This window comes from Anas acuta, chromosome 2 (genome assembly GCF_963932015.1).
Source record: "Anas acuta chromosome 2, bAnaAcu1.1, whole genome shotgun sequence".
Classification (NCBI taxonomy): Eukaryota; Metazoa; Chordata; class Aves; order Anseriformes; family Anatidae; genus Anas; species Anas acuta.
In genome coordinates this window covers 70,321,200-70,342,680 of record NC_088980.1, presented here as the reverse complement: position 1 = coordinate 70,342,680, position 21,481 = coordinate 70,321,200, and the positions used below count along the sequence as shown (strand labels likewise).

At 38.9% G+C, this 21,481-nt stretch overlaps 1 long non-coding RNA gene across 1 annotated transcript in view; it reads left to right on the top strand.

The window, feature by feature from the left end:
* The first annotated feature begins 13,281 nt into the window (after nt 1-13,281).
* Nucleotides 13,282-21,481, top strand: part of LOC137851731 (uncharacterized) — a 28,434-nt gene continuing 20,234 nt past the window's right edge. The window contains exons 1-2 of the long non-coding RNA XR_011093405.1: nt 13,282-13,370; nt 13,601-13,682. This is a non-coding gene — a long non-coding RNA (uncharacterized lncRNA). The remainder of the gene's footprint in view (nt 13,371-13,600; nt 13,683-21,481) is intronic.

Genomic DNA, 21,481 nt, shown 5'->3' with positions numbered 1-21,481 from the left:
ACATAGAAATACAACATCTTTAATTAGTTTAGACTTGTGAGGATTGCTTATAAGTAAAGCACATGTTTTTGTTATGAGGCAAAGGGCAGAATGTCTCTCCCTAAACATAAGCAATTTTGTGCGCACTCTGCAGTGCATCCAAAAGCCGTCATAAGCAGTATGGCAGTCTACACTCCTTCTGTCTCATTCCTTGCATTAGTGGTGATTGGTGATAATAAAGGGATTAAAAATAGGAACAATGCAAAGGCTGTTATATAAGGGAAGTATCTGCTCTGTGCTGAATGTATAATGTGTCTGCTGTAAGATTTTAGTATGCATTTACACTCCTTCCTGAAGTTTGTGGCTTGAAAATATTATTTGCTGCTTCCCAGACACAATCGCTCACTAACAACGCTCTTTCATAGCATCAGAGGATAATTCAGGTTGGAAGGAACCTCAGGAGGTTGCTAGTCCTGCCTCCTGCTCAAGGCAGGTTCCTCAAGAATTTTTCAGTCAGGTCTTGAAAAGTTTAAAGGACAGAAACTGCACAACCTCTCTTACAACCTGTTTTTCTGCTTGACACAGGGAAAAGTTTTTCTTTATATCTGCCCTGAAGCACTCTTGTTTCAGTTTATGTCTATTGCCTCCATCCATGCACTGCCATGACGAGTCTGTCATCTCCTCATAGATACTGGCAGGCTGTTATTTAGGTCCTTTGAAAGATGTCTGTTCTCCAGGCTGAACAAATTTCCTCAGCCTGTCCCTCCAGGTAAAGTGCTACAGCCTTTTGACCCTCTTGATAGCCCCCTGCTGAATTTGCTCCAATATATCAGTGGCTTTTTTGTACTTGGTAGTGCAAAACTGTATACAGTATTTTATATGTGATCTAACGAGCACTGAGTAAAGGGGGATTATTACATTCCTGGCTGTGCTTCTGGTGAAACAACCCAGGATGCTGTTGGCCTTCCTTGCTGCCAAGCAGGTTGCTGACTCATGCCCAGCTGGCTGTCCACCATGATTCCTAAATCCTCCTCAACAGAAGTGACCCTCAGCTAGTCTGTCCTCAGCCTGTATTGTTGCCAGGGTTATTCCTTCTCAGGTATAGGACTTCCCATTTGTCCTTGATGTATTTCATAAGGTTGTGGTTGACCTATTCCTCCAGCCTGTCTAGGTCACTAGCTCCTCCAGCCCTGCCCTAAGTGCATCAACTTGTTCTCCTTGTTTACTGTCACCTGCAAACTAGATGAGAGTATACTGACCTCAAGGTCATGAAAAATGTGTTAAAAGATACTAAAAAAGAAGTTTGATGATAAAGATGTTGTAAATGTTCTCATAAGCAAGAAAGCCACTTGAAGGAGAACTCACTGCCAGTTATACCCATCCACTTACCCATATCCTACAGAAAAAGATGTTTGGTGACATGTGTGAGATTTGTGGCAGGCACAGTCAAAGTCCTAATAGGCAGTAGTGCCAGTTGCACTAAAATAGCACACTTGTGACTTTGTGCTCAACCTCAATAGTGTGATGAGCATCTAAACTGCCAAAGAGGTTCTAAACCATGTGGTTTAGAGTCCCTGCAAAACAGTTCTTGCAAGTCAGCCATATTGCAAGTCAGCCATATCATATGTAGGGAACGTAATCAATGAGCAAAACCATAGATCAGTATGTATATGTATAGTGTAGGATTGAGGGTATGTAGTTCTCTGCCTTAGGGAATGGAACATGACATCAGAAAAGACTGTTCTTGGATTCATGTGATCATGAATAAGACAATTGTTTTCTTTTGTGATTCAGTTTCTCACCTCTAAAGTAAGGGTAATAACATTGCTGTACTACATAAGCATTTTTGAGGGTAAGTAATGTTTCAGTAATGTTGGTAATTGGTTTTGGACTGAGGTAGTTTCTGCAGACTGCAACTGAGATCACAACCCTGTGCATTATACCCCATACTTATGCTGTGGGTCATGTGTGGTCCTCAGACAGAGGTCTCCCACAGAGGGAGGGAAAACGGAAGAAAGAGGAACATGAGTGATAGAAGCCTTATCGATATTTACCTAAAAGATTGTCAAAGTAGGGAAGAACAATTATAAAAATGAATCATCAGCAATACAATTATTCTTCAGGAAATTCCTCTTAAGAAGCAAAATAAGAACTTTATAACAAAATTGTTCTCTGTCTAATTTTTTTTAATGCGTAGACCAATAATCTCCTATACAAACCTTAAACTAGGACATATATAATAAAAGAAATCCATCTGGTGGTAGTACACAAAGATTCTAAACAGAAAAGGTTATTGTTATTTCATTTTTTTATTTTTAATTTTTTAGTTACACTCTTCTTTCACCATATAGATCAACTATTCAAAATCACAGCTACACCTGCTTTTAACTTTATTTCTTATTAAGCGTATAAACAAAAAAAAATAAACTCCTAGTGTTGAGCCTGACCCCATGCCCTTTGAAAACAAAGGAAGAACAAGACTCCTGGTAACTTCAGAGGGCATTCCATCCAGCCCATTGTTTTCAAAAGTCAAAAGCTAACACAGATTGTTCATTTCCTGGCATTGGCATCAGCAGTAAATGGGATTGCCTCACAAAAAGTTTGCTCAGTCCTCTGGGGACAAAGGATAAGAGCATGTTACATTGCTCAACAATGATCTTCTTGACCAGCTACACAGCAGCACTGTTTCATTTCAATAGCTCGTTACCTCCTTGGTGAGTACAATGAGACCATGGAGTTGAAAGTATGGGGAGAAGAGTGAAAGCCAACGAGAAGGGTGGGTCCAAAATACCATTCTTGACCATGTCCTGCTTCCAAATAAAACGAGTAGGAGATAGAGGCTAACATTGTTGAAAGGCGACAAACATAAAAGGGCAATCTGAAGAAACATAGGTGCTGCTTGATGGTCACAGGCTTCTTGGTGTTAGTTTAAGGCAGAAACTTTCTCTCTGTTTTGTAGCCTCTACAAAGTAGGCATTTATACTATTGCCAGTTGCCCAGACTCTCTCCATAGCTAATAGACAGAAATAGGCCTTTCTACTCTATCTTCTAAATGAAGGTGAGTCGTTTAATCTATTTTAGACCCCAGAAATGGGATAAGAGAAGCTCTGCCCTCAGAAGACCTGTTCTCTTGACTATAAGGGGAGCCTAGACAGTTAACTCAGATCCAGACACCTACAATGTAGAATCTATATTTGGAGAGATGAATCCCACTACTGGTGTTTACTATAAATAGGTAAGTGCACAGTATATTTAAAGCAGAAAATCCATTGGGTACTGCTGAGATTATTGTTAATGCTGCTTAAACTAGTTAATTAAATAACTCATCAATCACCCCCTAGTGTACAGAGAACCAGCTGTACAGCTAACGAAGTCAATAGTAAAATTCATGCAGGCTGTAGCAGGCATTAGTCTTGGTCTATGTATGACCATGCATAGAAGCAAGAGGTTCTGGATCTAGTTCTAGATCCAGGCCTTTCTATTTTTTGATATGAGGGATACGTGGTGATATGAGTATGTCATTCTGCTGTTTGTAGCAGAAGGGAGCAGCTGCAAAGCTCAGTTGAACAGCTATCGCTCTGCATGTGTGTTGCTAGTCCGCCGAATGGCAAGATATAAGACATTAATGTAAGCCTGTTTCAAGGATGCTCACTGTCCCCAGAATATAAGACTCTTCAGGCCTGATATGCCATTTAAGACCCATCACTAATAAATTTTGAGTAACGGCTTTACAAAATTAAATAGCTGGCATTGACAAGTTGCTATATTATAAGAGCAGCAGCACTGAGTGTCATCAGTGTAAATCAGATCAAATGAATTATTCTGTAACCTAAACTGCAAAAAACTGGCACTTGATACTGCCCAATCAACTATAGCTATAATGGCCGTAGTAAGAATGTGTTAATTTACTTCTTCATAAATCACTTTGAACTGTATTGTGGAAGCAGCATGATAGGCAAGGGAGGCATTTGTTTGGATATTTTTATAATTAAAAGGAAGAAAACCTTTCATAAGACTGACTGCCAGGTGGCTAACTGCCATCTCTGAGAGAACGTGTTGTGAAATGTTGGGCACATTTACCATGGAGAAAGACTCACCAGCATAAAGGGCTGGATGGATTGTTTTGAACTTTATAGTGGTTAGTGGAAATCCTGAAGTCTGTTCTTGGAATGTGAAAGAGATTTGGCCATAGCAGCTAGATCAGGATCTTTAATTTCCTCCCTGCCCTATTAGGGGATTTAATTGCTCTAGTAGAACCTCACATTCCAGTAAGCATCCCTGGCTGAAATGAAATACAATTTGTTACTTACTTGTTGACTTCTCCCTAGCTTTGTGATAATTGGAAACTACATGTCTATTGCAATTGTAAAAATCATCTCTGAGAAATTAATAAGAGTTCATAAAGTGCTGCAATGAGCTCTATCAGTTAAAGATGAGTGAAGAAATGGAGACAGCAATCACTCACTCAAACAAGTCTTCTGGATACAGTCAAGGGTAGAATGAAGATGATATATGACAGACAAGGAAAGGGTGTAACAGTAATTAGTGGACCAAAATATGTGAATGAAATAAAGAAAGTATGGTCAGTTCGATCTCATACCACCTGCCAAACTTTTGAAAAGCTTAAAAGGAGGAGACCAATATGGTAGAAGAGATTTCTGAAGGACTTCCTTAGGAAAGGCCACGTGTTAATTAATTCTGTGCTCCACTGGGCAGCTTCCACTAGACCCAGCCCATGAAACCATGCACCTGGCTGCTCTCAACAAACCAGCAACCTGACAAAAGAAAGGTCCTGCCTTGCCTTTCCATGTTCTTTGAGTGTCTTTCTTTCCCATTGTTTTCTTTATTTTCAGTCTCTCTCTTTTTCTGGCATTCAACTGTTAACTTGGACAGTCGGCTGAATATGAGCCAGCAGTGTGCTCAGGTGGCCAAGAAGGCCAACGGCATCCTGGCTTGTATCAGAAACAGTGTGACCAGCAGGGCTAGGGAGGTGATCGTCCCCCTGTACTCGGCTCTGGTGAGGCCGCACCTCGAGTACTGTGTTCAGTTTTGGGCCCCTCACTACAAGAAGGACATCGAGGTGCTCGAGTGGGTCCAGAGAAGGGCGATGAAGCTGGTGAGGGGCCTGGAGAAGAAGTCCTATGAGGAGCGGCTGAGGGAGCTGGGCTTGTTCAGCCTGGAGAAGAGGAGGCTCAGGGGCGACCTTATTGCTCTTTACAGATACCTTAAAGGAGGCTGTAGTGAGGTGGGGGTTGGCTTGTTCTCCCACGTGCCTGGTGACAGGACGAGGGGGCTTAAGTTGCGCCAGGGGAGTTTTAGGTTAGATGTTAGGAAGAACTTCTTCACTGAAAGGGTTGTTAGACACTGGAACAGGCTGCCCAGGGAAGTGGTGGAGTCACCATCCCTGGAGGTCTTTAAAAGACGTTTAGATGTAGAGCTTAGGGATATGGTTTAGTGGGGACTGTTAGCGTTAGGTCAGAGGTTGGACTCGATGATCTTGAGGTCTCTTCCAACCTAGAAATTCTGTGATTCTGTGATTCACTTGGAGTCAGCCAGTTGTGCTCTACTAAATGCAGAATGATGAGTGGAAGGAAGATCTGACTTGGCCAAGCAGGGGATATCCCATACCAGGCAAGGCAATTGGGCCCTAGGCCAGCAGTTACCATGGGTGACTAGCTTCTCCAGAGTGTTTTCCATGACTACTTGTCCTGAATCCTGAAAAGTCCAGCAACAGCTACACCTCCCCTGCTTTCCACTCTTCTATCCTTTCTTCTTTCCATGTTCATATTTATTATCAAGCAGGAAATCAATCTTTATTCCTACAGCCATGAACTGAAAGATGAGTAAGAGAATTAAGCTTTTCTTCTTGCTAAGGGTTTCTGGCTAACATAATGGATTCAAAATGAATAACCTGTGTCTAGCAAAAGGACTCTGACAGATTTTGATTAAGTTAGTCTTGTTTAACCACTTGATTTCAATTTCCAAATGCTTTGTGTTTTGTTTTTATATATACTAATCAATATCCTTCCCAGCTTTGGCATGAATTTGTAGTGCAGCTGCCATGTGAGTGAGCAGGACAAGCTCTCTGTACTTAAAACCACAAACGAGGTTAAATCGTTTAACACTTTATACTGGTACGATTATATTAACACCTATGACTGAAGTCTCATTTATTCCATTGAAACTAACAGTACATGACTGCTTATATATGACTGCTGTTGCTACTGATGCCACATTTATTAAACATAAACTTGTTCAAAACTTCTGAAATCCCTCTGCACCACTGTATAATTTCCATCTAAGTTAGCAAGTAGAAAGAAAAATCCAGGTTCCCTTATTTTTAGCTTATTTGTCCATACATGTGTCAAAGTAAAATGTCTTGAAGACACAACCAAGTATTGATGCTTTGGCAAGTCACTGGTGAAGAAAAAGTGAAGGCACTGGAGGTTTACCAGTTACTGCATTTAACACCAACAGATTGAGAGAAAAATGTAAGTTAAAACACAATATATTATAGAGATAGCAGAGCGTGTGTAACCAGCAATATTTTACTCAGGATAAATGATCATGTCCTATTCTCAATGAAAAGGAGCTTGGGAGCCCATGGAATGTCAGATGATGAATCTCTGTTTCCTTTTACATGTCCTTTCAAGGTGAAGGAGGTCAAATAAAGCAGTCTCTAAGCTTATAAATCACTCTGCTAGGCTAGTTTAAAATATCATTCTACAGAAACATAGGTGACAGATTTTTAAAATGAAGATAAAAGAAGTTGCTGTCAAGGATTTGATTTGTTGAAGGTTTTCAACAAGGACATTGGACAGGAAGGAAAAGGAAAAATTCTAAAGAAAATGGGAAAATCTCTGGAGAGTAGAGTTGTTAAGGCTAAACTGAAGAAACCCTGGGATCCAACAGTGCAGAATCTCTGATAAAAGGTGGGAATGGATGAAGACTGTTTAAATGCATGTTACAAATAAAGTGCAAAATACTGTGTGTTTTTTTTTTTCTTGCTTTTTTCTTTTTTTCTGCGTGTATTTCATTAATTTACACTTTTTTTATTATTTCTTAGAGTTTTCATATGTTTTCATAATACCTGAAACAAACACTCTGTGGACTTTGACAAAACAACCTGCAAGTTTCCTGTGACTGAAAGATTATTTATATAAATATACTTTGACATGAAGTCAATACAACATAAAAAACATTAAATTGGTTGTTTCAATAACAGTCTTATTAGAGTCAAACAACTTAAAAGTACGGAACAGACAATAGACTGTTGTCTGTTTAGACACAAGACATTTTAGTCTGTTCCCCATTATGATAAAGAGCTTATGTTTTTTTTAACCATGTTACTGTGAAGTTTCAAGTGGGAACAGAAAAGGGGAACAGTACTATTCTTCATGTTTCTCTTCAAGCAGTTCATGTGGTAATTCTGACCAGCAGCATAGTTGTAAATATGATTGTTGTTTCCTGAAGAAAGAGCAAAACTGTATTTAACACTGTGCTAGATGACACCTTGCCTATTGTAATGCATTTTCCCAAATCAAAGAGAACAAGAGGGCTTTCATTAGCAAGTGTCTGCTGCTCTCACTGAATTGATGGCAAGACTGGTATGAACTACCTTTTTGTTGATGATCTGTACAAATGAGTCCTATATTTTTTTTCTTCTAAAGCTTTATGACAAAGCAGAGGAGTTCTGTGAGATCATTGGCTGTCCATCTATCTACTTCTTCTTAACTGCATAAGGGAAGATACTAGAATAGGTTTGGTTTCTGTGGTGCAGTCAATTTTACTAGCAAGGGATCATTTCTGTGTTAATGACTGGTTGAAGGACAGCATCATCAGATGGGTGCCCTCAAGTGAAATGGAGGTGGACCTGAAGAAATAACCAAGGCTATAGACTTTTTTTTTTCTTTTACCTGCTAATAGGAGACCATACATATTTTTTGATGTGCCCATGAATTAAAAACTGGATAGTTTGACACACGCATTTTCTCATATATTTTGTATATTGATTTGTTGTGTCTGTTGTTGTTACTTTTTGTTTGTTTGTTTACTTGTATATATATATTATTATTTCTCCTATACTTCTGAGTAATTGTAACTAACTTCTGAGTAACTCCCGTATTACCGAGTGACTAAAACAATCTGAATGTTGAACTATTACCATATGGAGCCACACTTATTCATAGGCAGAAAGGTTGAAAATCCTTCATTTGCCCCCCTTGTTTGGTTATGTGCATCTTACCTAAACTGCAGCCATGGTATATGTGAACCTGTTGGCTCAGATTACAGCCACCTAAAGATGCTAATTTTGAATGTGATAAAGTCCCTCTCTTGAGCTTTACTCCCTGCTGCTGTCCTCTCCCTGGGTTTTCTTCCCTCAACAGCTCAGAGGAGAGCATTTTCCTTGTACTTGCAAGCTGCTCTGACCAATCCATTCTTGAACATTTCCATATTGTTAACATTATCCATGTTGTTAACATTACACATGTCCAAGGACATACTGAGCTGCCGCCTGCCTCTGAGTAATCATCTCCATTCATGCTGAAGATTTCCATTACTAGCTATCTTCAGTGTCCCAATCTGACACCAACATGTGTAGATACTAAAATGCTATAAAAGATAACTCTAAACATGTCTTCTAATTCCAGCAAGATACATTTATTTGGGAAGAGAGCATGGAGAACAGTAAATATTTTCCTATTTAGGACATGTGATTGCTCATGATGAACCTGAAATTCTCAGTCTGATCCTAGCTTGTCACTGAGTTTAGTCACTCCAGTACCTGGGCAGCATGGTTAGTGTATTTGTGCTAGAGGAGCTGTACCTGTTAGTATTGCTTCAGGAGAAGCACTGGTTCATGTAGTCGGCGACAGCATTGTTTCTTTACAGAAAACTGCCAACTGTCTGCCACTGACATCGGAAGGAAGGGAAGAACATATTGATTGAGCAAAGGAGAAATATGCCCACAGACTTAAAATTATATCATAAAAAATAAAAATAAAAAATAAAAAAAGAGCAAATAGTGTTTCAAAGTAACAACAAAAACAACAATAACAAAACCCAGAATAGAAGAGAAAGCCAAGTTTGCACCTCGTATTTTTTAAGCACTGCTGATTTGAAAGCCAACCATGAATGCCAATAGTTGCTTATGCACTGTACATGCTGTACTCCAAAAGCATATCCGCTACGGCAGGCCAACCAGAAGGGAAAGCATGGAATTTTCCTTTGAAATGGAAAAGGTCTCATTGCTCACAAGCATTTTGCTCTCAGGTTAACTCCTTTGTTTCCTCTCTGTGTAAGGCTGGCCCTACATCTGAGCAGTCTTGTAAAAGCACCTCTGTCATTGCATTCAAAGGTCTGGAATTAGTCTCTAATGTTTAGTCACTGCAATAGTATAGTTGTCTTTATTTACTTTTCATTTTCTCAGTTACTACTGCCAAGTCTTCTCACCTTTGCTGTGGACTTCTGTTTTTTGTATGTTTGGTTTGTTTTTGGTTTTGTTTTGTTTTTCCTCATCTGATATTGCTGCTGTTGCTGTTCCATGGTGATAAATGAACTGAAGGCAGACACAAGCTGATGCATAGCCTGCTCTGCTGCCTAGGGACCCTGCTACTGGGGAAGGCATAGGTACATATGAAACAGTTGTTGTGGGAAGCTGTGCACAAATTCTGTAACAGAAAAAAGAATAATCCATATTTAGGGCACCAAAGCATGTTACTGAGAAAATAACAGCGTCTTTCATGTTACATTGGCTGATGCAGAAGACTAGGGCTCTCTGGCAAGAGCAGACACAGAACAGCAAGGACTTTCATATCTAGGGAACGGGACCTTGTTCTTCTGTGGCCTGAGTTTGGTTATCCCAGCTTTTTGGACGAACTCTTGTCTGTGAGGAGAGAAACTGGGATAGAAAACACAGACATGGCACTCTTTAACCCCATAAAATAGAAGAACAACGCCACAACAAAACCACTGTGTTTAGGGAACAGAAACTATAAAGGAGATTCTGGAAATAATCCAAGCCAGATCTCAGTAGGAAGACATGGATGCTCAGAAACAGAAAAAAGAAGCATTAACAGATGTTTGCCTCCAAAATGGGATAACCATAAGTACTGACTATTGCATAATTTGGTAATGTGGATATGATTATAAATGGTTTTATTATTTTCTTTCATTATTTTATTTATTAGTCATGTTTATTGCAGGAAAGCTCGAACTACTTTTTTAGCACAGAGGGAAGTCTGTACAATCTTTCATTGTGTCTCCTGTGCTTTTGCATACTTTCACCTATGTTCATTCTGTGACTAAATAGTTTTGTTATGTTTAAGCATTCAGCCACAGGTACTATGGCATCCTAGAAAATAATTGCATGTTGTGGAGGAGTGCTACTGATGTATATTATTGTATATGTTTCCATGCCCCATACCCTGAGAAAGGAAGGAAACCATACACTTTCATGGCATGAAAATAGAGCAAGGTATTATGCCTGTAAAGGTAACACATTTTCCTCATGTATTTGAGGGCCAGGACACCCACACATTTGGCATGTTGCCACATACAGTTGGGTAAGGTAACGTCACATGCACAGCAGGCTGTTCTTATCCTCCATCTGTTCTAAGTCATGCAGATTCAGGTTGTGTGTCCCTCAAAAGTCCACTTTTCCAGCACCATCCAGTCTGTAACAAAGAGAAGCAAGGATGTCCCAATGCACAAATTCTTTAATACTTGAGCTGTAAATGCAATGGAGTGAGGTGGGCTTGCATTGGTGCTCAATTCACTTACAGCAAAGCATGAGGCTTTGGGCAACAGCATAATCTCTTGCACCTTGAAAAGTGTGTGGGCGGCTGGTTGTTCAACTTAATGTGTGAGGTGTTCAACTGCTGTATTTGAACAAGGCTTCAGCCCAGTCATGCTGGATCTTAACCTGGGGGATTTAGGCAGCCTACCAGAATGGTCTGCATTTCTCTGAGCACATCTAGTTTATGTACGTACTCTTAAAGTATTTATTATGTTCCAAGTCCCTATAACAAGCTCATACCAGTTACAATAGCTTTTGCACTGGGACTAAGTTATACATAAGTGGGGGTAAGGCTTAATATAGTGAACAATAGAAAAAAAACACATAGTGTTCCAACAAAAATACCATTTTCTGTGTGTTGTAGTAATTTCTTTAACTGCCAGGACAGTGAATGTTGCTTGGAGATAAAAATTAATGCATCATCACTCTCCTTCTAATGAAAAACAATAGATTGAGGTACACTGAAAACAACTTCTCTTCTCTCAGCATTCACAGAAGTAAATCAACTAAAAGCTGTTACATTCAGTGGTCAATGTCTTTCATAGCAGTTCCATAATGTGTCATGTGCATATTGTGTGATTGTAGCATGTGGCTATGAAGAAGCTATTGTAGCATAAATAGACAAGGGAGGAGAATTAAAATTTAATTTTAAGGATCTTTAATTTAATTTAATTTTAAGGATCTTTAGGGATCTCAGGCAGATTATGATTTCACTTATACTGGTGTAAATATAGAGTCACTTCGCCTAATCGCAGATTTACAGCACTGTAACTGGAACAAAAATGAGGCCTCTTGTAGCTGTGTTTTCTAACTTCTGTGAAATTCTGGTCTGAATCTTGACAGTGGTTAGCATAGTTGCTTCCATTTATATCTTCAATATTTCTTTCAGATTTCTATTGTCTTCCCTTTTTCTTCACTTTCTGTGCAGCTGTCATCATAGCATTTCAACTCCAGTTAGAAGAGCAAGGCAGATGTCTCCCAACAGAGGCTCTGCCAACATCACTCCAATGACAGCTGCGGGAGCAGTGCTGTGATAACAGCATGACCACCAACGTCAACAGACAATGACCACATCACATCTGCAAAGGCTTTCAGCTTCCACTGGCTTAGGGCCTACAGTCTCAAATCACTTTATACTTGAGTCTCTAAGCTGGCAGCACTTAATGCTACTCAGTTCTCCAGAATGTTAGACACATTTAGGTCTATTTTGTTGTTGGTTTTTGTTTCCTTTAAATCTGAATTCTCACAATGAAATTTAATCATGGGTTGAGAAGGACTTTTAAACATTCCTTTTCCTGAGATTCCCCCCAAGGCCTTGTTGTATCAGAAAATCCAATTGGAAGTGCCAAAATGTCACTACGAACCACAACCTTCAAATCTGAAACATGGAAATTAATATGACATTATAAAGACTAAGGGAATTATATCAATATTTACTCAAAGAAGAGAAATTTTAAAGCTAACAAATACCAATATGTTGTAAAAGTTTACCTGAAATCACAACTTAGCTTGTTAGTTTATTTTGGTCTTGTGTTTATGTTGTGTATACTTGTTTATGTGTAGTTTTAAAATGATATTCACTAGTGAAAAGAAAGACAATTGACAAGAGATTATTTGATGCTTGTTATGGAAGCAACCTCATAAATCCAGTGATATTTCCACATGCTCCTTTTCTATGCCAGGGTCTGTGTAGGGATTTTGTCTGTGATAAAATATTCTGTGAAGTGAATTTCTAATTTAGGACCAAATCTTCCTCTCACATCATCAAACAGAACTGTAGCTCACAGCCCATGCAGATGCTTCTGCTGTACCATGTGTTAGGAAGGTAAGATTAGTACCAAAATCTTCATCCTTTCCACATCTACAGGCAAAGCTTGCAGATTACTGAAGAGTCTTTATTTGTTGATTACACTAAACATGGAATGGTCACTCAGATTTTTGAGCAAGAAGGACTTTCAGCAGGTATGCAAGTACAGTTGCTATAAAGTAATGAATGTGATGTCCATTTTTCTCTCCACAGCTGGAGAGTGTGAGAAGTGCAGCCCAGGAATGTCACAATTCAATTAAGCTGTTAAATTGGGCAGAAAAGATGTCCCATTCCCTCTCTACAGCTGATAGTTGTGATAACCTTTATCAGTCAGCAGACAGACCCAGCTCTAAGTTATAATGTGCAAATAGAAAGCAAACCCATTTTTTCCTCGGAGATGTTCCTTACTCAGTTTGCTACAAAGGCACTTGGTCCCGAATAATTAAAAACACTCATTGTTCTACATAAAACTAGAACATAGACTTAAAAAGAAGAAGATTATGCTAACACATCTGAAATCAAACATGTTGCAAATTACTGATTGAGTCCTGAATATGAGGTAATGCTTGTAATTGACTACACTGGACTTTGATGAGTAACATTGGGTTAACCACGTGCACCACTTTTACAACAAATGTTATCATACTTGGAGTTATCTAGAGCACTCAGCCCCTTCCTCCCTCCAGAAGGTAGTTCCTGCAGCTGCAGTATTTCCTTACTTTTCTGGACTGTTGGGTATATCTGATTCAGAAGGGAATGTAAGGTGCTCCCTGAGGATTGCCACAGGTGTTGCCTCTTGCAACATTTTCATATCGGAGGTTGTGGGAAGTTAGAACTTGTGGAACTTGTAATATCTGATAACAGACTTTGGTCCTATTTCAGGAAATCATCCCAGTGCAAAGAAGCTTATTAAGATATGCTTCAGCTCTGCAGAAGACAGTGAAAACTATGCACATTCTCAAAGTTAAGCATGTGCTTTCCTGAGAATCTCACAGTGTAATTTGATATGTCCGCAGGTACAAGCTTAGACAAGAAGGTGTTTGCAGAAGCTGGAGAAGACAGGTTGTGTCCATCTTGCTGCTTTGTGTCATACACAAGGTAAGAGCTTTCTTCCAAAAAGAGACATTCTAAAGAGGAAGGTTTGGGACTTTTATTTGTTATATTTTTAAAGGGAAAAGTCTGATCTTGATTGCCCTAAAAAATTGTGATTCGTTTGTAATGCAAGCAACCAGGCAAGTGAAATGCACTTAATTGAAAGAGGAAATCATTTTAGTCAGCTTCAAATTCTTTTTGCTTCAAATGCTTATTCAGCTCAAATATTTGTATGAAAAGATGCTCTGGTGAAAAATTGAACCCTATGATTAATGACCAAAATCTTCCCATGCACACCCATTCATCTAAGCCATCCAAGAAATCTTTCAAAAACAGAAAAGATTTATTTGAGGTCTTTAAGTACACAGCAGGCAGGAAAAAAAAAAAAAAAAAAATTTTTTTTTAAACACAGGTACTTGTGTAGCTTTTATTTCATAAAGAAATGAAAAGTAGCACTAGTATATACGTGTGTGTTTTTCCCCCCATACAACAACTTATATTCTGTTATTAAAGACTTGCTTGGATATTCCCACTTTGCTATGCTTGATATTTTTAGCATTACCTGAGCTTTCTTCTTAGGTCCATTTCATTTGCCAGACATTCCAGCTAAAGAAACGCTTTGGACCTCAGAGGGTAGACACCAACAGTCCAATGGCAAAAGACTGCTGTTAGGCTTTCAGGAGCAGCTTTTTTTGATTACTGTACTCAATACGGCTGTTATACGTCCTATAAACAGCTAATGCCAAATATCCAAGACAGGAATTTGGCCTTGTCTAAATGTGGGATTTTGACTGTGAGTGCTTTCATTCAGAATGAGGTTGCCCTATTTCTAAATAATGCACTTTTAAAATCTATGTTATTTCACAATTGAGCACTGTTATTCTAAAATTATAGCACTCATGAAGACCTAAACTACCATAACTGGAAGCATAATATATGAGCCATTTTGTTATTTTGGTTCCACTTAATCATGTAGGCAGATCCTTATATTCGTGTAAAACTGGTTATTTCAGCTTATTTTGTAACTGTGAATTTCCCTGCTGCCCTATTTTCTCTCTCAGAAGATGGGTTCTTTGTATGAGAACTGAGCTGATTGGTGCAAAACCAAGGACAGACAAACGATAGCCCTATGCACTCTCCAAATCTATTTCTGATCAAAACAGAGTTAGGGTACAGGCTAACTAGATGTGTGCTAACTCATCCTTAAAATAAAGAATCCATTTTTTCAAAGCCCCATGAAACTAGCCCTGATGAGACTAGAAATACACTGATTTTCTACTGTTCTTCCAACCTTGTACTATGTCCCTGTTCAATTTGAAAGCACTTCTTTTTTTACAGAACACCAATCCAACTCAAAATTCATAGGATGAGAGACCATTACAGAAGGCAATATACACATTACTAAAGCTTTAGGAGGGAATGTCAAAATCATAATAACAATAAATTAACTCACATGGCTGTTACTGAATTCAACATTCCAAGTGCTAAGCAGGACAATGTATCATTTTCCACAAGCTATTTCCTCGCCTAGCCACTGAATTAAAAAGAGCTACTCAGTCTTTGGCTCCCAGAAATAATATGACAAATAAAAATGGATGGCTTCAAAGATAAATTATATTGAAGTCAAGCAAAGCAAATGCTCAGGTGTACCCACTAGACACTTATAGCCAAATATTGTATATAAAGATGATCTCCAAGAATATTTAGTTGTTGTTATCCCAAATATAGGCATTCAGAGTCTTCACATAGATGCCTCTTTACCAGGAGGCATATAGAATATATAGGTGCCCAAGTTTTCATCGGTGATATTTACTATGTGACTAAATGAATGAAATTGGGAAGCTTGATGCCTGACCATTGTATTTCTCAAGTAAGGTATTCCCACCCTTGGCTTGCATCCAAAATCCAGTCCAGAAAACAACTTGAATACAGACATGTTGGATTGGGCCATGTGGGAAGCATGGCTGGAGAGCTCTCATCACTCTCTCTATAGCTAAAGGATTCAACTAAAATACGGAAAATACAACTCCTTTTATTCATTCCTTTGTCTTTTGAATGGATATTTCACCCCTTCCAGAGTCACGTTTTAACTTCAGGTATAGTTTGCTTTCCTGAGTGAAAGCATTCAACTTCCGTTCGTTCTATACTTTTCCAGTGTGCACAAAATATTTGCAAAATATTTGTCAAAACTGAGAGAGAGCAGGGAAGGAGAAGAAATATGAAAACTGATGTGATAATATAGCTCAGCAGTGAGCTCTCTCACCTAAGTAAAGAGAGTCCTGAATCCCAGTCCCTGCTCTCATGATTACTTAATATGGGATACTTAAAATTTCATTGACACAGGCACTGAGGCCTCTTCTCTCTTAGCCGAGTGCCTGGAATGCAAGGTAATAAAGTATTGCTCTCTCTTTTGCCTAATGAATATTTAATTATTCCCAGTGAAGTAAAGCAGCTTCAACAAGAGGAATTATGGTTCTTTTTCTGTGCTCTAACTAACCACTGAGCTATTGGTTAAAACTGGGCTTCTATCTATCCCTCTGATTAGTATATGTGAGCCCAGCCATGCATTCAAGGCAGTAAACACCAAGAGAAAGGGAGTTTCTTATTATATCCTGAAAGTAGGCATCCAGGTCCTTCAGAGAACTTAGTCTCCATACTCTTACTGACGCTGCTGTTGTTGTCGACATTGTTGGTTTCCTGCTCAGAGTGTTCTGTGCCTTTGAGCCCTGAAGAATAGGCATCTCACTCAGGGCTGGGGTATGACATCTGTGAGTCAGGTACAAGAACATTCAGTGTGGGGCTGCCCCTGTCCTTCAGGGAACTAGTTCATAATTTCCACTCACCCTCAAACAAAACAGACAGGAAATACAAGGGCCACGTGCATGCAGAGTAGGCAGTGTTAAATGGGAAAATACAACTGGGGAGGAAACAACCATAGGACCAATTGCTTGGGTTAATTTCCTTGCTTCTGTCCCTTAGTGCCTGAAAATCCACGTAATCTTCTCAGTCAGATGGTTGTTTTGCTGAGACAGAGGTGTTCCCAAGTAGGGCAGCTCTTACACGTGCAGACACTGTGTTGCCTTCTGATCTACCCACTGCTCATTAGTCTTCTGTAGGCCCCAGCTGGTGGCCCTTTGAGACCCGTATCCAGCTCACAGACATACTGAATTGCTCTCAGCTAGTGTGGGTCTGTCATACAACCAATATGCAGATCAGCGACCCTGCAAAGTGTCCTTTGCAATAACTACAGATAGGGTCTGGCTCACAGAGCTGAAACCAACATGAGTGGACTCAGCAAGAGACATCTTGGGATCACCTGTTCATTTGGGGAGGAATGGGATTTTGAAATCAGACATTGTCTCCTTAAAGAGAAGAACTGCACTGTGAAAAAAAAAAAAAAAAAAAAAAAGGCATCAGATTTGTGTATTTTTCAGGAAAACCAAAAACATCTGTACCTGAACCTAAACAGTAATCTTCAAATTACTCAGGGACCAAAAACCAGCTAAAAGACAGCTGGCTGAAAGAAGGCACTTTACCCAGAGGATACCCACCAATTTTCAGCATTCTCTGATGTCAACTTGACACAGGTCTTTCATAAATGGCTGACTTCCAAGTGTGATAGTTTGGCAAGAAACATGTCTTCTGGGAGTGAAATCAGTGTGGAAAAACTGCAGAAGATTGAAACACTGACTTGGCTGACAACATGGGCTCAGGCCACTGAGCCATGAATTGCAGACAGGGCAGACTCCTAGCCACCTAACTCTTCAATAGTATCTGTTCTTAAATATGTTTTATCAAGTTTAGTATACTAGTCTGTTGTCATACAATCTAATTTCTGTATTTATTTCACTGCTGAACTGTGTGTGAAAAGATGATAACTTATTTTATTTCTGTTCAGTTAGTACTCACTACTGCTGACATGAAGGTCACCAGATACAGACGTTGTAGGTGACTTCTGCAGATTTGATCCAATGGATAGGTTTATTTATCCATTAGTTCAAAGCTTTATTTCTAACTCATTGTTCTGAGAAAAGATGTTTCTCAGACCTTGAGGCACTGGTAGGACCTCAGTATAATTGGAATATATTCTATTGTACTCTTATTCTCTCTTTGCTCTTTATTCTTTACCTTAGTTTACAGATGGTGTTTGATAGGGTGTTTATTAAATTATCAAAACGAAGGATCTGGGGTTTTTAAGTTTTGTGGGTTGTTGTTGTTGTTTTTTTGTTTGTTTTTGTTTTTTTTTTATGCTTTACATGGTATAGGTAAATTGCAGTTAAAGGATTGGACTTGACTCAGTGGTTCACGATTCAGTCTCTGCCTCTTTCACACATTCTCTGATTCACAAGTAACTCACTTTCATGCTGTGATTTCCTCCTCTGGTAAGATGGAAATAATAATAGACAGAGGAAAAGCAAAACTATCCAATTATGCTGTTATTCTTCAGGATGAGGTTTGCCTTTAACTGTGTACTTGCATAGTTCTTTGCAGAATGGGATCCCGATTGCTACAGTAAGTAATAATTTTAAGCTGTAGGGTTTTTTATTTTCCACCATTGGCATGATTCACTGTGAGACTTACAAATTTACTATTTATTCTATGCTGCTTGGATAAAGAGCACTGTAATTACAGAGCAGCAAAATTTTCATGCCACTTAATTGATAAGGCTACAAATACTCAGCAACAAGTGAGGAATACATTTGCATTACAGTTATTAATATGCAGCACTAATGATAACAATACTGAAGAATACCTTACATTTATATAACATCCTTCATCGCAAAGGGAATGAAGTTCCCAAGTGACACACAAAACAGAAACAGAAATGTTTCCCACCACACCTTAAGTAAAAAACATACTAGTATGAAAGGAAAGAGCAATCAGAAGGAAAGTTTGAAATAAACAGAACAGAAGAGTTATCCATTTCTGTAGGTAAGTATTTTGTACTTATGAAATAGTACTCCCAAAAGAGCTTTGGTGAGTTACTCTAGCTCAATGACCAGTAGAAAAAGCTCCATAACTCTCAAGGGAAAGATTGCTGATGCTATAAATATGAAATTGCATCTCACACTGGATATAATAAGTAGATAGTGATATCGTGTCCTATACCTCAAAGCATGAGTTGAAATAGCTAAGCATACATTGTAAATTCTAGAGGAGAAAAGTATGACATAAAGAGCCCCAAATGAGATGGATATGCCCAAACATGAGGTCTGCCACAGAAGATGCACATCATCTGCAGAAAGGATAGTAGAAAAATAGCTAAGAAATCACAAGATATTTTAAAAAGTTAACACAAATCAGTTTGAATTAAACATGCATATTTAATTACCATTATTTCTAAACTTCCAAGAAATATAGGTTCACGAGAGATCAGTGCTCTAACTAGCTTCTAAGCTAGTTAGTACACTCTGTGAAATTGTTATGCATTTCTCAAGGCTACAAGTATTTATTCTTAACAGAACTTTTTGTATGTTCAAGATCTAATCTTATTAGTTGTTCTAATATATTTCCTGCATAGTTGTTGAGTACTCCCAAATGAGCTGTAAGTGCCCGTGACATTTAGAATACAGTACTTATCCTCTTTGGCATTAGCTGTGTGAAGAGTTCCCTTAACAAGTGCAAAGCCTACAAATCACAAAAAGTAATGTCTCGATTCTTCTCACAGCTGGCAAGGTCTCAGCTGGACTACAGTGTCCACCTCTGGGCTTTGCTCTTTGAGGAAGAAATGGACTACTCAGGGTAGCCCAGAAAACAGCAGTGAGAACGATTGTAAGTCAAGCAAACAAGTTCAATGAGCCAAGACTATCTTTGTGTACCCTAAAGGAGAGAAGACTTTTTAAGAGAAGGGAATACATTGTTCTCCCAGTACATGAAGACAAGACTTCTTGTGTGACAAGAAGCAATGGACTTAAACTGCAGGAAGAAAAACTCAGGTTAGCTGCTATGAAAAACTTGCATAAAACAGAGGTATTGATGGTCTGGAGCAGATTTTCCTCAGGAGCTGCTAGCATCCCTATCACTGAAGGCTTTAATACAGGTTAAACAAACAACCTATCAAAACCACAAAAATGTGGTAGATGTTGATGATGTCTGGAACTTGATGAGCATACACTGTGCTTTCTGGCCTTTTATTCTCAGTTGACTTTTGGTTTAGATTACCTATTCAAAGTTGTTGAAAGAATTTTCTTTAAGCTCTCTAAAATAGTTCAAGTTTGGACAAAGGCCAACTGTAGAAAGTGTCTAGGACAAAGAAATACCTTTTTGTAAAAGACACAAACCAGATAAAGTGGCCATGGACTCCAAAGTACAACATGCATTACCACAAATACTTTAATTAGACGGATAAAACTGTACCACAGAATTATACAGCACATTAATATCATTGGATAAAACTGTACCACAGAATTATACAACACATTAATATCATTGCATTTCCTACTTAGAAATGTCTGATGTCGCCTCAATGCATGATGAGCATCTCTGGTGTGCAGCAAAGCTGCTGGAGCAGCTTTTTGAAGTTGTAGCATGACAGGCTTTTGGCAACTGCTTGGAACAAAGCTGCTCTGATGGTTGTTTGATTAAGCAAATCTGCTGTGGTAAATGTCTGAAGCCAAGCTGTTTCTGCAGCTGTTTGAGCCAGAGCTAGTCCTGCAGTTTTTGAAGAAAGAAGGCATTTGTAAAGAATGAAGGAGAGAAAAGGAACAGAAAGGAAGGGAGAAAGAAAGGTGTTTTTTGTTGTTGTTGTTGTTGTTTTTTTAATATCAACATAAAGCATTAAAAACAGAAGTATGTTTGTTTTCAAACAGCTTTGTAAAACAAAACTATAATGCCATCTTGGGGTTTTGGTGATACTGGCAATTATATATATAATATGCAGGATTGCTAAGGCTCTGTATGTATGTATAAAACATATCAAAATATAGGGTTGAAGAATGTCATTAAAGGTGCAAAGTCAAGCAATTTAAAGGTAGGAAGTGCCAAAGATCAGGTTGTCTCCAAACTTTACTCATCTTCCATGTACTAATGCTTTTGGTTGCATATCCACATAGAGTTTTTTTTGCCAAGATTCCAGCCTCTGTCAGCACACAGGGGTGACAAGTAGCTTTTGAATGTCTTTTTTTTTTTTTTTCTTCAGTATGAGTCCTTCTGCCTTGTTTGTTTCACAGTATTCAAAATATACGCTGACAACAGAATGATTAGCTTCCTCTTGATCTTTTCAGTGGTTCTCATCACTGTACTCTCTGAGTGCTTCACACTTAAAAATATGTTTACTTTTATGACACCTCTAGCAGTTAAAGTGATATAGCTACTCCTGCTTTTTGCAGAGAGAAGGTTAAAACTATCCTGTAATTTGGTTTGCTCAGTTCAGGTGCCTGATCTTTACCCTTAATATAGCAATTTCACAGAATTTCACAGAATTTCTAGGTTGGAAGAGACCTCAAGATCATCGAGTCCAACCTCTGACCTAACACTAACAGTCCCCACTAAACCATATCCCTAAGCTCTACATCTAAACGTCTTTTGAAGACTTCCAGGGATGGTGACTCCACCACCTCCCTGGGCAGCCTGTTCCAGTGTCTAACAACCCTTTCAGTAAAGAAGTTCTTCCTAACATCTAACCTAAAACTCCCCTGGCACGACTTTAGCCCATTCCCCCTCGTCCTGTCACCAGGCACATGGGAGAACAGGCCAACTCCCACCTCTCTACAGCCTCCTTTAAGGTATCTGTAGAGAGCAATAAGGTTGCCCCTGACCCTCCTCTTCTCCAGGCTGAACAAGCCCAGCTCCCTCAGCCACTCCTC